Source organism: Heterocephalus glaber, unplaced genomic scaffold (assembly GCF_053883595.1).
Source record: "Heterocephalus glaber isolate CG9 unplaced genomic scaffold, H.glaber_assembly_v1.0 deba00001553, whole genome shotgun sequence".
NCBI lineage: Eukaryota > Metazoa > Chordata > Mammalia > Rodentia > Bathyergidae > Heterocephalus > Heterocephalus glaber.
Window position 1 is genome coordinate 19768276 of NW_028258344.1, and position 11941 is coordinate 19780216.

At 34.8% G+C, this 11941-nt stretch overlaps 1 protein-coding gene across 1 annotated transcript in view; it reads left to right on the forward strand.

Moving 5' to 3' along the window:
* Hnf4g (hepatocyte nuclear factor 4 gamma) overlaps window positions 1-11941 on the forward strand; it is a 136903-nt gene that overhangs the window by 42444 nt on the left and 82518 nt on the right. The window lies entirely within an intron of this gene.

Below are 11941 nucleotides of genomic sequence, written 5' to 3' on the forward strand. Positions count from 1 at the left end.
AGAATAATGATAATTCTTCTTGTGCTATTGTATTTTTCTAATAATTTTCTTTTTTATATTTTAACTATTTAATGGACACAATATTAAGGAAAACATGTTGGTTATTCTTTAAGTGTAGTTAAGACAGTCCTGTTGTCTCTAATGGTAAAGACTATGAAATAAGCGCTTGTAATTGAGAGAATAATAAGACCATTAAAAATACAACATTAATCCTGGTGGGGTGGTGCAGGCCTGTAATCCCAGCTACTCAGTGGCTTTAAGGCAGGAGGATCAGACACGTAAGTCTAAATATCACATGGGTTCTCTTCTAGGAGAAACCTGAAGTACAAATAGAGAGCAAAATAAAAGATAATAGGAAGTAGGGAGATCTTGTTCACATGGAAAGGGGAATAACAGATGGAGGGAGGAGGGAAGGAAGGAAGGGAAAGGGGATTTTTAAAAAGGAAATTGAAGAAAAATGGAAATAGAGCTTTTCCAAATGGAAAGGACATGAGAGTTGGAGGGAACAGGGACAGATCAGAGGGGAAGGGGACAAAAAAAAGAATTGAGATGTTATGTACATGTACCAACTCCTCATGAGAAATGTAATCATTATGTACTGCAAACATGTATTAATACAGAATTCTTTTAAAGAGCAAGTTTCAGGCTGCTTGAGGAATTTAGTGAGACTCTGTTTAAAAAAAAAAAAATGTGCTAGTATATAGGACAGTGAACCCAGGGGTTCGATTCCCTGTACCAAATTTTTAAAAAACTAAATAATCTTAGGCATTAAAACATTTTTCCTCATTTAGTATTCATTCGCATACAGTTGTGTTTACATTCTTTCCACATTCACTGAACAAATCTTATCTCACCCTTCAAGGCAAGGTAGGAGTTTATAAAGAGACATGATTCTTATTCTGTAGCAGGAAAGAATTTTCTACTAGGTAAAAAAACCAATATATCAATTTGAATAGAATGCAGGCTAAATAATGACAAAACAGGTCTCAAAACTATGTGACTGCTTCCCCAGTCAGTATGATATTCACAAAGCTCCATGGGTTCTTAGAAAGGAAAGATCACTGCAAGAATATGTGCAGAACTTTAAATTTATACCTGCATTTCTCTCATTATATGGAAAAATCTGCTAGCCTCTCTGTGCTAAACAAGTGTATAAAATATGATCAGGAAAGCAGTAGGGTAATTGATATGCTGGATGAAAAGATTCTAGAAAATAAAAGACTTATTCTAGTCTTGATTTCAAGATGCAGCTTGTGAGTGTTGTTTACAAATGATCTGTGTACTTCGGCTTTGTTAGCAAACAGGAGTCAGTTCTGCTAGGTTCTCATGTGAAACTCAGGAACTGATTCGTGTGTGTGTGTGTGTGTGTGTGTGTGTGTGTCATTTTGGGAATATCTGTTTCCCTTGGCATTTGATCATGCACATATCTATCCATACCTCCCTCCATTGTATTCTGTGACCCGGACACCAATGGTCCCATAATATCACGAACAACTCCTTGTCCGCACAATGGTAGCCTTCTAGGAAACCTCTCTATTTGCTCCATGTCCAAATAGTTTTCAAATAGCACAGGTTATATCTTAAAGTAATTCACTTACTGACAAAAAAACCCATGTGCTATGAAGGACAGTTGCACAGTAAATCACCATTTCTCCTATTCTTACAGTTTTTGAGTGATGGTGGCTTTCCATAAGAATTTGCATCATTTTGAGGCCTCATGGATACTGTTTAACTCATGCTACTGTATGCTCATGTGATCATATATGTAGAAAGCTTATGTGATTATGTGTAAATCATGCTCATGTGATCCTGTATGTAGCAAGCTTACATTAACAAATAGCTTTTGAAAGAAAACACTTCTTTTAATACCAGGTACAAAGAGTTCCTAACATTGACGACTACCAAAGTGGTTTGTAAGTATTAATAATCATTCTCTGTAGGCCTAATGAATGAAAACAGTAGCTATCCCTGCACTGCAAAGAGGAACACAGTTAATTCTATTTTGGGTTTATTCATGTCTGGTGACATGAAAATACTTATTTCTTTTAATTCACTGTATCATTTACTCTATTAAACACAAACCATATTAAAGCTTGAAAAAAACTTAAAAGCCAACATTAATCTCTCAAACAAGCTGAAGGTACTCAAAAGACAATAAGAATAAAATTTCATTATTCATACATCAACTGGGATTTTGTAAAAACTCCCATAGCCTTTCCAAGTAAAATGATGAATGCTGTTCTGATTCTAATTGACAAGTGTTATATATATATAAAAGAGTTTTTGCCTTCATTCTTATCAAAACTGTGGGGATTTCCAATGATAGGACAATATTAGGTGGGTGGAAACTTCTCAGAAGAATAGAGAACTTATCAGTATTTACTTAGGTTCTATTACATTCACAACCATAAAAGCAACTACACTCATACATTTATAGTCAGTCAAGGATATTGGCTCTTCCCCAAAGAGGCTAGATATTAAAGGAGAGGAGTGAATGGGCTCATATCATGAAGTGGTTTCAATACTGGAACAGTTTACCCCCTTCGTATTTCAACTTGTAGCCCGTATGTTAGGAAGAGTCATGGGCTAACTCTGCGGGTTTGGAAGCAAAAAATAATCCTTATCTTTCATTTCTTACCAATTTTATTTTTCTCCGATAATTAGTACTTTATAATAATATCTACCTTTTAATGACTTCTGACTAGAGTTTAATGATTAACACAGTTGTATGGATAGATGATTTTATGATTTGAAGCTTGCAGATAAACAGTCACAGAAGTTAAGAATTTTTCTCCACATCATGGAGCAGAAACAAGATTTAAGCTTGGGTTCTTCTGATTCTAAAGTCAATTTTGTATTAGTTTCCTATATCTACTGAAACACATTATCACAAACTGAGTGCTTTGAAGCCACACAATTTTTTATATTATAGTTGCGGGGTTAAGAGTCCAAGGGGGGAGGTCTCCTTGGGCTAAAATCAAGGTGTCAGCAGGGCTGCATTCCTCCTGGGGCTCTAGGAAAGAATACTTTTCCTTGGCTTTTTCTACTTCCTGAATCTTTCTCCATTTTTCCACCCCTTCCTCTGTCTTCCAAATAAATAAGTCTACATTCCAACATTTTTTTTTATTATTATTAGAGAGGGTCTCCCTGAGTTTCTAAGTTGCCCAGGCTGCGGTTGAACTTGATTGCTTAGGTTATAGTTGTGCTGGCTCAGGATAATCTATTTAAAAACCCTTAATTATATCTGTCAGTGACTTTTAACACAGGCACAGTTTCCAGGCATTAGGACATCTTTGGGAGGCCATAGAAACTTAGACACTGAAGATCTAAGTAAGGATAGTGCAGTTGTGTGTATATTATAATATTAATAGTTCATAACTTGGTGAAGCAAAAATATAATCACTGAGATTAATGACCATTGCAGTTACTGTAGTAATATAAAATAATAGAAGTAGATTTGACTCTAGAAAAATTCTTGCCCATCAGTTATACTAATTGTATAACCTCAGATCAAACTTTAGTGCAGTCTTTTAGAATTTATGTAGTATGGAATTATACCAAATTTTCTTCTTCAGAAGAAATACTTAGCTGGTACATGTTCCAAAAATGCTTCATCTTTCTCTTTCATTTTTAGAAAATAGTAAAGAAACCAGGCAAAATAGTATATGGTGTATATATAGTGTTAAGTAATATCTGATAATTAAACTTGCAAAACTGTTTATTTTCTAAATATGTGAAACATTTTGTGGGCCTTAGTTTTACTTAACAATATTTTGCTGCTTACTGTTTTCTATTTTCTCTCCTCTGATGTTATTCAATGCCTACTTTGTTCACTCTTTTCCTATACTACCTCTTGAATTCAGGCATTTGAATTAATTTATTAGCCTGATGAATTTTTTTCTCATTCCATTTTAAGTACTTATTTTTTAAAAATGCAGCTGTTTTTGCTAGTATCAGTGTACAACTAGTAATTTTATTTTATTATTGAAATTAAAAAATTCCTGTTTTTTCATTGTTCATACAGATGAATGGGTTTTGTTTTGACAGATTCTGTCCACACATATAACATACTTCGATCATTTTCATCAACTCTGTTATGCCCCTGCCTGCTCTTTCCTTAGTGTCACTGTTTGAGGCTGATTTTAGGGTTTATATTTTTATTATATCCATTCCCCCATTACTCACCTTTACATATCCTCCTTCACTCTCTTATTCCATCTTATCTAATAATAGTCTGCCTTCTACTTTTTTTTTTAGAGTCTACTTATTAGGGAGAACATGGAACATGTGGTATTCGTCTTTCTCAGTTTGGCTTACTTTGGTCAACATAGCCATCCATTTTCTTGCAGATGGCAGAATTTTGTTCTTGCAGCCAAATCATACTCCACTGTGCATGTGAACTACATTTTCTTACTCTCTGTTGATGGGGATCTAGGCTGGTTCCATATCTCAGTTGTTTTGATAACTAGTCATTTTATAAAAAATGACCCTTGCACCAGCTTTTTAAAAGTCATTTAAGAAAATCAGACTCACTTTAAAGAAAGTTGTGACATAAAGTACCAGCCCTGCATCATGCTTCTTCCATCAGATCCCTCTCAGAGGCAACCATTAGCTTGCATAATTCTCGATCACATGGTTGGCCACTTTGTAATAACATCATTGACTCCTGAGGTTAAAGTTGAGGCTCTGCTTCACTTACTACCCCTCTTTCCTTGCCCCACCTTTCAATATTTGACATTTGTATTTTAAGTTTTGTTCTTCCATTGATCACTTTTACTACTTAAAGTAATGTAGTAGAAGTAAGCAACAGCATCTATATGCTTCACTTTCTAAGTCATACTGATTTCCTCATCTTTCCCTTTGTTCTATGCCTTGCTTTTGATCAGCTAAAAACTTGTTTGTGTTTACAGTTTTTCTATATAATAACAACCAACTGTTCTTTTTAATACATTGTTAATTCATTCTCTCTGCTTTCCTCTTGTTAATGATAACTGCTTTTTTGTTCAACATTTTTCTGTTTTTTTTTTTTTCTCAAATTACCCATGTTCTCTTAACAATCAGGCCAGATTTGTGGAGTTTACCTTATTCATCCAATTTATTTTACTGAACTAGTTGGCTGAGCTTTACCTTGAATGATATCCTGTGAACATCCTCTCACCCTCTTCCTTGATTTTCCTTGACATTGTTGGCATTTTTTTCTTGGGGGTGTGTGTGTGGAGGAAGACATGTATTTTTTCTTTCACTGACCAAGTTTGAAGGCTAGGTGTGCATGTGTATGAGACTGTGTTTGCTTCTTTAAGTTCTGTTTATTTTATAGATAAAGGTATTTTTGTCTATATATTGTTAATTATATATTTATATTTGAACATATGTTAATTTAGGTGTATTCATATCTTTCTTTGTACACTACCTGGTGAAGAACTTCATAGTGCCAAATAGAGCTATATATTTATATGGATAATTTTCTATATTTTGTGCATGTGGACTTTAATATATTCATGTAGTTATTTTAGTATATGCCATATTCTTCTTGTATATCCTTATAAATATAATGTATATCTTTATAAACATTTAGCAAGCATGGCTATTTTTGGCTGAGATGGTCATTCATAGCTCAACTTAGCATTGGAGATGAAGAGAACCCTACGTTTGTTTTCCAAGGCAGTTGGGCAGGGTCCTGTGCCCAGCTCAGGCTTCTCCATTTCCTTCTGCTTCAGGCAGGTCCATGTCACATCTCACTCATCCCAGCTTAACAAGACCAGCCTTGCCCTATGTTTTCATTAAAAAGTTTCTTGGAGTGTTTTTAGCCCTTTTCTAGAACATTCTTCCTTATTTTCTTGACTTAAGATTAATTCTGGCTCTGCAGCAAATTCACATATGTCTCTAAGAAAGTTTTTCTACTCCAGCATTCTTTTGTGTATTCAAGAAATGTATGAGTGCTGCACATTTTACCAAAACATTCTTCCCCTCATGTCCTTCAGTTGCTGCATTCTACCAGATGGCCTCGTCCCAAGTCTGTTATTATCCAGCATGCACTGGGTCATCTCTGAATTTTTATTCATTTTTTTGTAGTACTGAGTATTAAACCCAGGACCTTCACTGAGCACCATCCTCAATCTTGTTATTTATTTATTTAGTTTTTTGAGACAGGGTCTTGGTAAGTCATTAAGTTGTCTAATAAGTTGTCCAGCCTGGTCTTGAATTTCCAACCAATCCTGCCTCAGCTTCCTAGAGCACTGGCATTACAGGCATGGCTTGAAGTCTGGTATAAGGAAGAAACACATTGAGATCACAATTTTTTTCAATCCTTATTTTCCTTCTTTTCTTTTACACATCAAAAGACATTTCTAGATCACTTTCATCAGATCCATTCCTATTCATTTTTATAAATAAGACTTTTTTTGTTTTATGTTTTTTTCTGGTACTGGGGATCGAACTAGGACCTTGTGCTTTCAAGGCAGGCGCTACACAACTGAGTTAAATCCCTGGCCCAAAAATAAGACTTTTGAGTCCCGATCCAGGCCAGCAAATCTTTCCTACTGCTACGGATTTGGTGGAATCTGCATTAGTAGCATTTTTTAGATGACTTGTAGTCACATTAAATGTTAACAACCACTGTTATAAGTTATTTCCTTTTGTTATCATAGGTGATGATAAGAATATCTTTTCCTGTTGCTAATTATGTTTTGGGGCTAGATGCCCCAGGGGGGTATAATAGTTACAAAGGAATAACATTTTAATATTCAGATCTCTTGTACTCTTTCCTGCATTTAATTATATAATATACTATGGTTTCTCCAATTGTTTATCTGTCTCTCTGTGATTGTTTTCAGTCTTTCTCTTTGGCTCCTAATCTATCAGTTAAATACTGCCTCCCCACCCTCAGGAGGGATCCTTTGTTCTTTGCCCTTTTTCAACACTTAAAGTTCTGCAGAGATGACATAGGAATTTCTCAAGGTCTGTGCTTCATTGTGCATTTCCAGATTCTGTACATTTTATGAACTTACATGAACATAAAGTTGATTTGAAGTGTTTCAGTGCCACAGATATTTGAACAACCACTGTTTTTTTTTTCCTGTAGAATTTATTTCTGTATAGTTTTTTTTTTCCTAATATGGTTGCCTTGTTATCACCTTCCTGTAATCTAGAAAGGAATTTAAAATGAGTTGATCATAATTTTATGGACTATCACAGTCTTATGAAAAAAAATATTTATTGTGAAAAAATGTATTAGTCAACTATTGCTACAATAATGCTGCATAAAATAAGAAAACTTGGGCTGGGGATTTAGCTCATTGTTTCTGCTGCCTGCCTTGCAAGCACAAGTTCTATCCCCAGTACCAAAAAAAAAGAGAAAACTTTCAGTGTCTTACTGTGTTTTATTTTTGGTCACGATGCTTTGATTTAGTTGATTTGGGATAGGTTGTTCTGGATTGAAATTATGCTGCGGACTCCAAATGAGGTATCAGGTCTGAGGTGCAGGCTAAAGGAACAGTGGAGACACTGGTGAATTCTTTTTGTGGCAGATCTTATTTGCTTCAGAGGGTGTGCCAGCCCATGCAAGTAATTACATCACATTCACTAACCTTCCCTTAGGCAGAGCAGTTTCAAGTGTAGTGGGATGGGGAAGTATAGTCCACCCATAGCAGGAGGTACTACATAATATGACATAGCACAGGGTGTGGTACATAATCCTAGTACAAGGAAGTGAATAATTGGAACAATAATCCAATCTGTACTAGAAGGAAAGTATAGGAATGCAGGTGTGAATATTCTTGGTTCACATTATTTTTTGTTTTGCCACAATCAGAAACTTCTTCAAACATTTTTTAAAAAAGAGTTTCACTTGGTAAATCAATGAGGTTATTCATTCACTTATTTACGCTTTATCTTAAGTTACCTGATCATAATAGTGGTGGAAAATAGAGGGAGATAAACCTTAATCTTTCTTCTGTTGGACTCCCTAAATATTCTACAAGCAGCTGATTCTCAATATGCATCAGTCATTTAACTGATTCTCCTTTTACCCCAAACCTGCTGCCCCTTAACTTCTCATCATCAAGTCTCTCTGAATTATCTTCATTTATTTTTGTCTTTCCCATCCTTACATACTATTAGTGAACATAGATTTTCAGTTCTAACTAAACATACCTCACAAATGCCTTCATGATTAGAGGTCTCAGTTACTGAGTTCTGGCTTTCCGTTGACTGGAGAAAAAAAATCAAACATCTGTAGATGGCATCTAAAACCTTTTAGCTTGGCCCATTGTTTTCTCTTCGGAGGAGCCTCCAACTTCTATCTCCCCTCCTCACCACTCAAGTTACATGAAATGCTGACTGCAAAGCTTACTCCTTACAAGATTTGCTTGGTATCTTTGATATCGCCCAGTGTCTTCTACTCTTGTAAATCTCAATTCCTCTTCTGGAGCCCAGATCAACTGTAACATTTGCTATTGGGTTTTTTGACTCTCATGCAAAGTCAGTGGACTTCTCCTGGGGGTTTTGCCCAACTACCCCTTGAAAAATGTATTTCACATGGTCATTCAGACTGGGGATGCAGCTCAGTGTCATAGAGTGCCTGTCTAACAAGCATAAAACCTGGGCCGGCCACCTAGTGCCAAAAAGTCACTTCAATGCTTCTTTATTATTGATTATAAAACTATTAAAAGATATTATAAAAACTCAGATGATGTGTAAGAAAAAAAATTCTATGGTAATCACTTTTCCTCTGCTTAAGAGAATATAGTCAACATTTTGGTACTTTTTTTTTGTTTGGAAGGTAAGATCATTTCATTTAATAATAAACTATATAATTTTTCAATTACAATCTATTGTAAAATTTAATTTAGCTATTTCTTTTCCACTCTAGATTATGCATTCTTCCAATGAGCATTGTTTTCTCAGTTTATATCCTGTTTCCAATGTTCTGCACAATGCCTGGCAAAAGGGAATCTTTTAATTAACAGATTTGTGAATCTTCAGTGAAATGGGAATATATTTCAAAGTTCAAAATAATTTAGTGACCCTAGAAAGTATAATTATAGTCAACAGACATTACAAAATAGGTAATGTTTTACTAATACCAGGGAATCTTGCTATATTAAATATAATTTTCTTAATTCTGGCCTTGTGTCAAGGCAATAATTGTAATTCTGTATTAATCTTGTTTCCTACTCTTTTGACCTTTGGAATTTATTCACTGTATGGCATCTAGTCATATACGGCTTTAAATTTTGATCAAATAACGCTGCAGACTTTTCACTGGAAAGAACTATAAAGGGTTAATTCATTCTAATCTATTTTTTTTCCTCTTCTCCTTCTTTTAAAGATATGTAACTTCTTTGTCTGATCTCCTTATGGTACTTGTCACAACTGTAAGGCTTTTAATCACTCATAACATTCAGTGACTTACGGCACCGCTGGAACCTTAATAATGTTCACGTTTGTTTGGATGATCTTCCTGATAAAATTCTGACAATCTCTCAGTATAATGGGGAGACAATCAAAATAAAAAATGCTTTAAGAGTTCAGGTGGTGGAGCATACTATTATTTTTCACATCGTGCAAGGATATTAAAATACTGACTTCCACACTTTTGATAGAGTTTGTGATGAAATCCAAGAAAAATTGAAAATTTGAATTATTCTACTGCCAGCAGCAACTGTATATCATGAACAGAAGCCAAGCATATATAGCTTTATACTCTTGTATCACAACCTCAAAGTGTCAGGTTGTCCTCCTCTTGTATTACTTTCTGTAGGCTGTCTAAACAATTAATTCATGCCAGAGCTATTTTATATTTTCAGTTACCCCGTGGAATTTTGCAAAAACATAAAATGTCATTGTCAATGATCCCTGTTTGCATAATTAATAATAATGATAGAGTGTTTCATATTTTTCAAGGTGCTTTCCAATAAATTATCTCATTTAACCCAATAGCCCTCTGAAGTAAACGGTGGATTCTTATAATTCTCCCACCTGTCCCATACCTTATGCCTCCTTCCCTCTCATCATTTCCTCATTTCTTTCTTTCTTTTAAAAAAGGCAGTTTGGTGTGGTGGAAACAGCACAGTATATGAATTCAGGTATTTAATTCCATCCTTGCCTCATTGGTACTTTGACATTGGGGAGGTAAATTTCATTTCTCTGAACCTTGGTTTCATAATTGGCAAATATGAATAATGATAAAATCTGTTCCCTCAAAGTTGTGAGGATTAAGTCAGGTAAAATAAGGGAACAAGGAAAGGTTAGCTTCTTTGAAGGGCATCTTGGGAAAATGGAAGGAGAGCAGACCCTGTCCTCACTACCTTGTAATTATAGGACTCCAGTAAATCATCTAATCTTTTGGAGCTTTATTTTCTTTTATGTAAAACAGGCACAATGCCTATGTTGTGGAGCTGTTGAAAAATAAGATAATATATATGCTGATGTTAGCATAGTTCCTTACATGTAGCAGTGTCCTCCAAAAACATTATTTCTTCTGTTCTCCTTTTCCCTCTCTTCCTGTTCTGTCTCTTTTCTTTTCTTCTTCCCATCTCCAATTTGGGTGGCAGAGAAGGTGGGAATCATGATGAGAGAATCATGGGATTTAATAATTTAAAAAGTGTTTAGCATTAAAATTATTTCCTTACAACAAATACATAGGCTTCATTCGAGGCATCTTGAGCGAAGACCCCTTCCTGTCATATTTTGGAAATTGCACCGAAAGCTGGAAATTTTGCACAGTAGAATTTGAAAATTGCTCTTGTAGCCCATGGTCTAATTTTACAGATGAAGGAACTGAGTTTCAGAGAAATTGAGTGACTTGCCTGCCTGAGCTTGCAAAGCTGGTAAGTAGAAAGCTAAGACTAGACTTAGACTAGACTGTTGTTACCTTTATTCTGTCAGATCCCTTACTAAGTGAAGGTACAGAATAGAAATGTAGATAATGAAGAGTTCTCGGTTCAGGTAGAGTAGAGTCTGTGTGGATGGAATGAACATATACATGAGGAGAAAGATTCTAGACATAAACTAGAAATGAATCAAAGGAATTCATCAAAATCTTAAAGAGATTAGATTGAAAGGAAGATTCCTTTTCTCTTAAAATCTAGTGATCAAGATGACAGCACATGGGAGACCTACTGGGTGTAAGTAACAGAAATTCAAAGAAAGACAGAGTTAATACACAAATATTTAAGTTTAAGACTGGTTGAAACAGTACTTTTAATCAATGATGTAACATGAGCCTTTTTGTGTTTCTCATTTTTAAGTTTGCAAAAACATTCACTTTGCTTTCTAAGATCCAGATTCTTTAATCACCTCAAATTTGTTTAATATATTATTGTTACTTGATTTTTTTTTCTGGTCCTGGGGATTGAACCCAGGGCCTTTGCATAGAGCTACAACCTCAGCCCTTTTTGAGGCAGGGTCTTCCTACATTGCCCGGCTAGGCTCAGACTTGTGATCCTCCTGCCTCAGCTTCCTAAAGTACTGGGATTACAAGTATCCATCACCATGCTATGTCATCACTGTTATTTGAGAAATTATAAAATTTTGACTATCCGCCATAATATGTGTTAATTACAAAGTTAGAAACAAGGTTGTGGATTGGATGAAAGTGTTGCATTTCATGACCTTATTTTACTTAAAATGAATTAGGTAATGAGGAAATACTTCCAGAAAACTTGAAATCTAATTACAAAGGATTGAAATATTTCCACATAAGTTAACCCTTTCTTTTTGGCATGAGTTTACCTGATGTTTGGAGGAAGTTCAGAAGTCAAGAATTATAAAAAAATAAAAAACAAAACAAAACAAAAAGATACGTAAAAAAGCATCATTTATTTTTATTTTTTAATTAAACTAAATTATACCTCTCTGTTTTCTATTAAAGTAAATGTATGATAGCAGGAATTGTAGATGTTCTATGAATACATGTATGTGTCAGTCTACACTACAACTA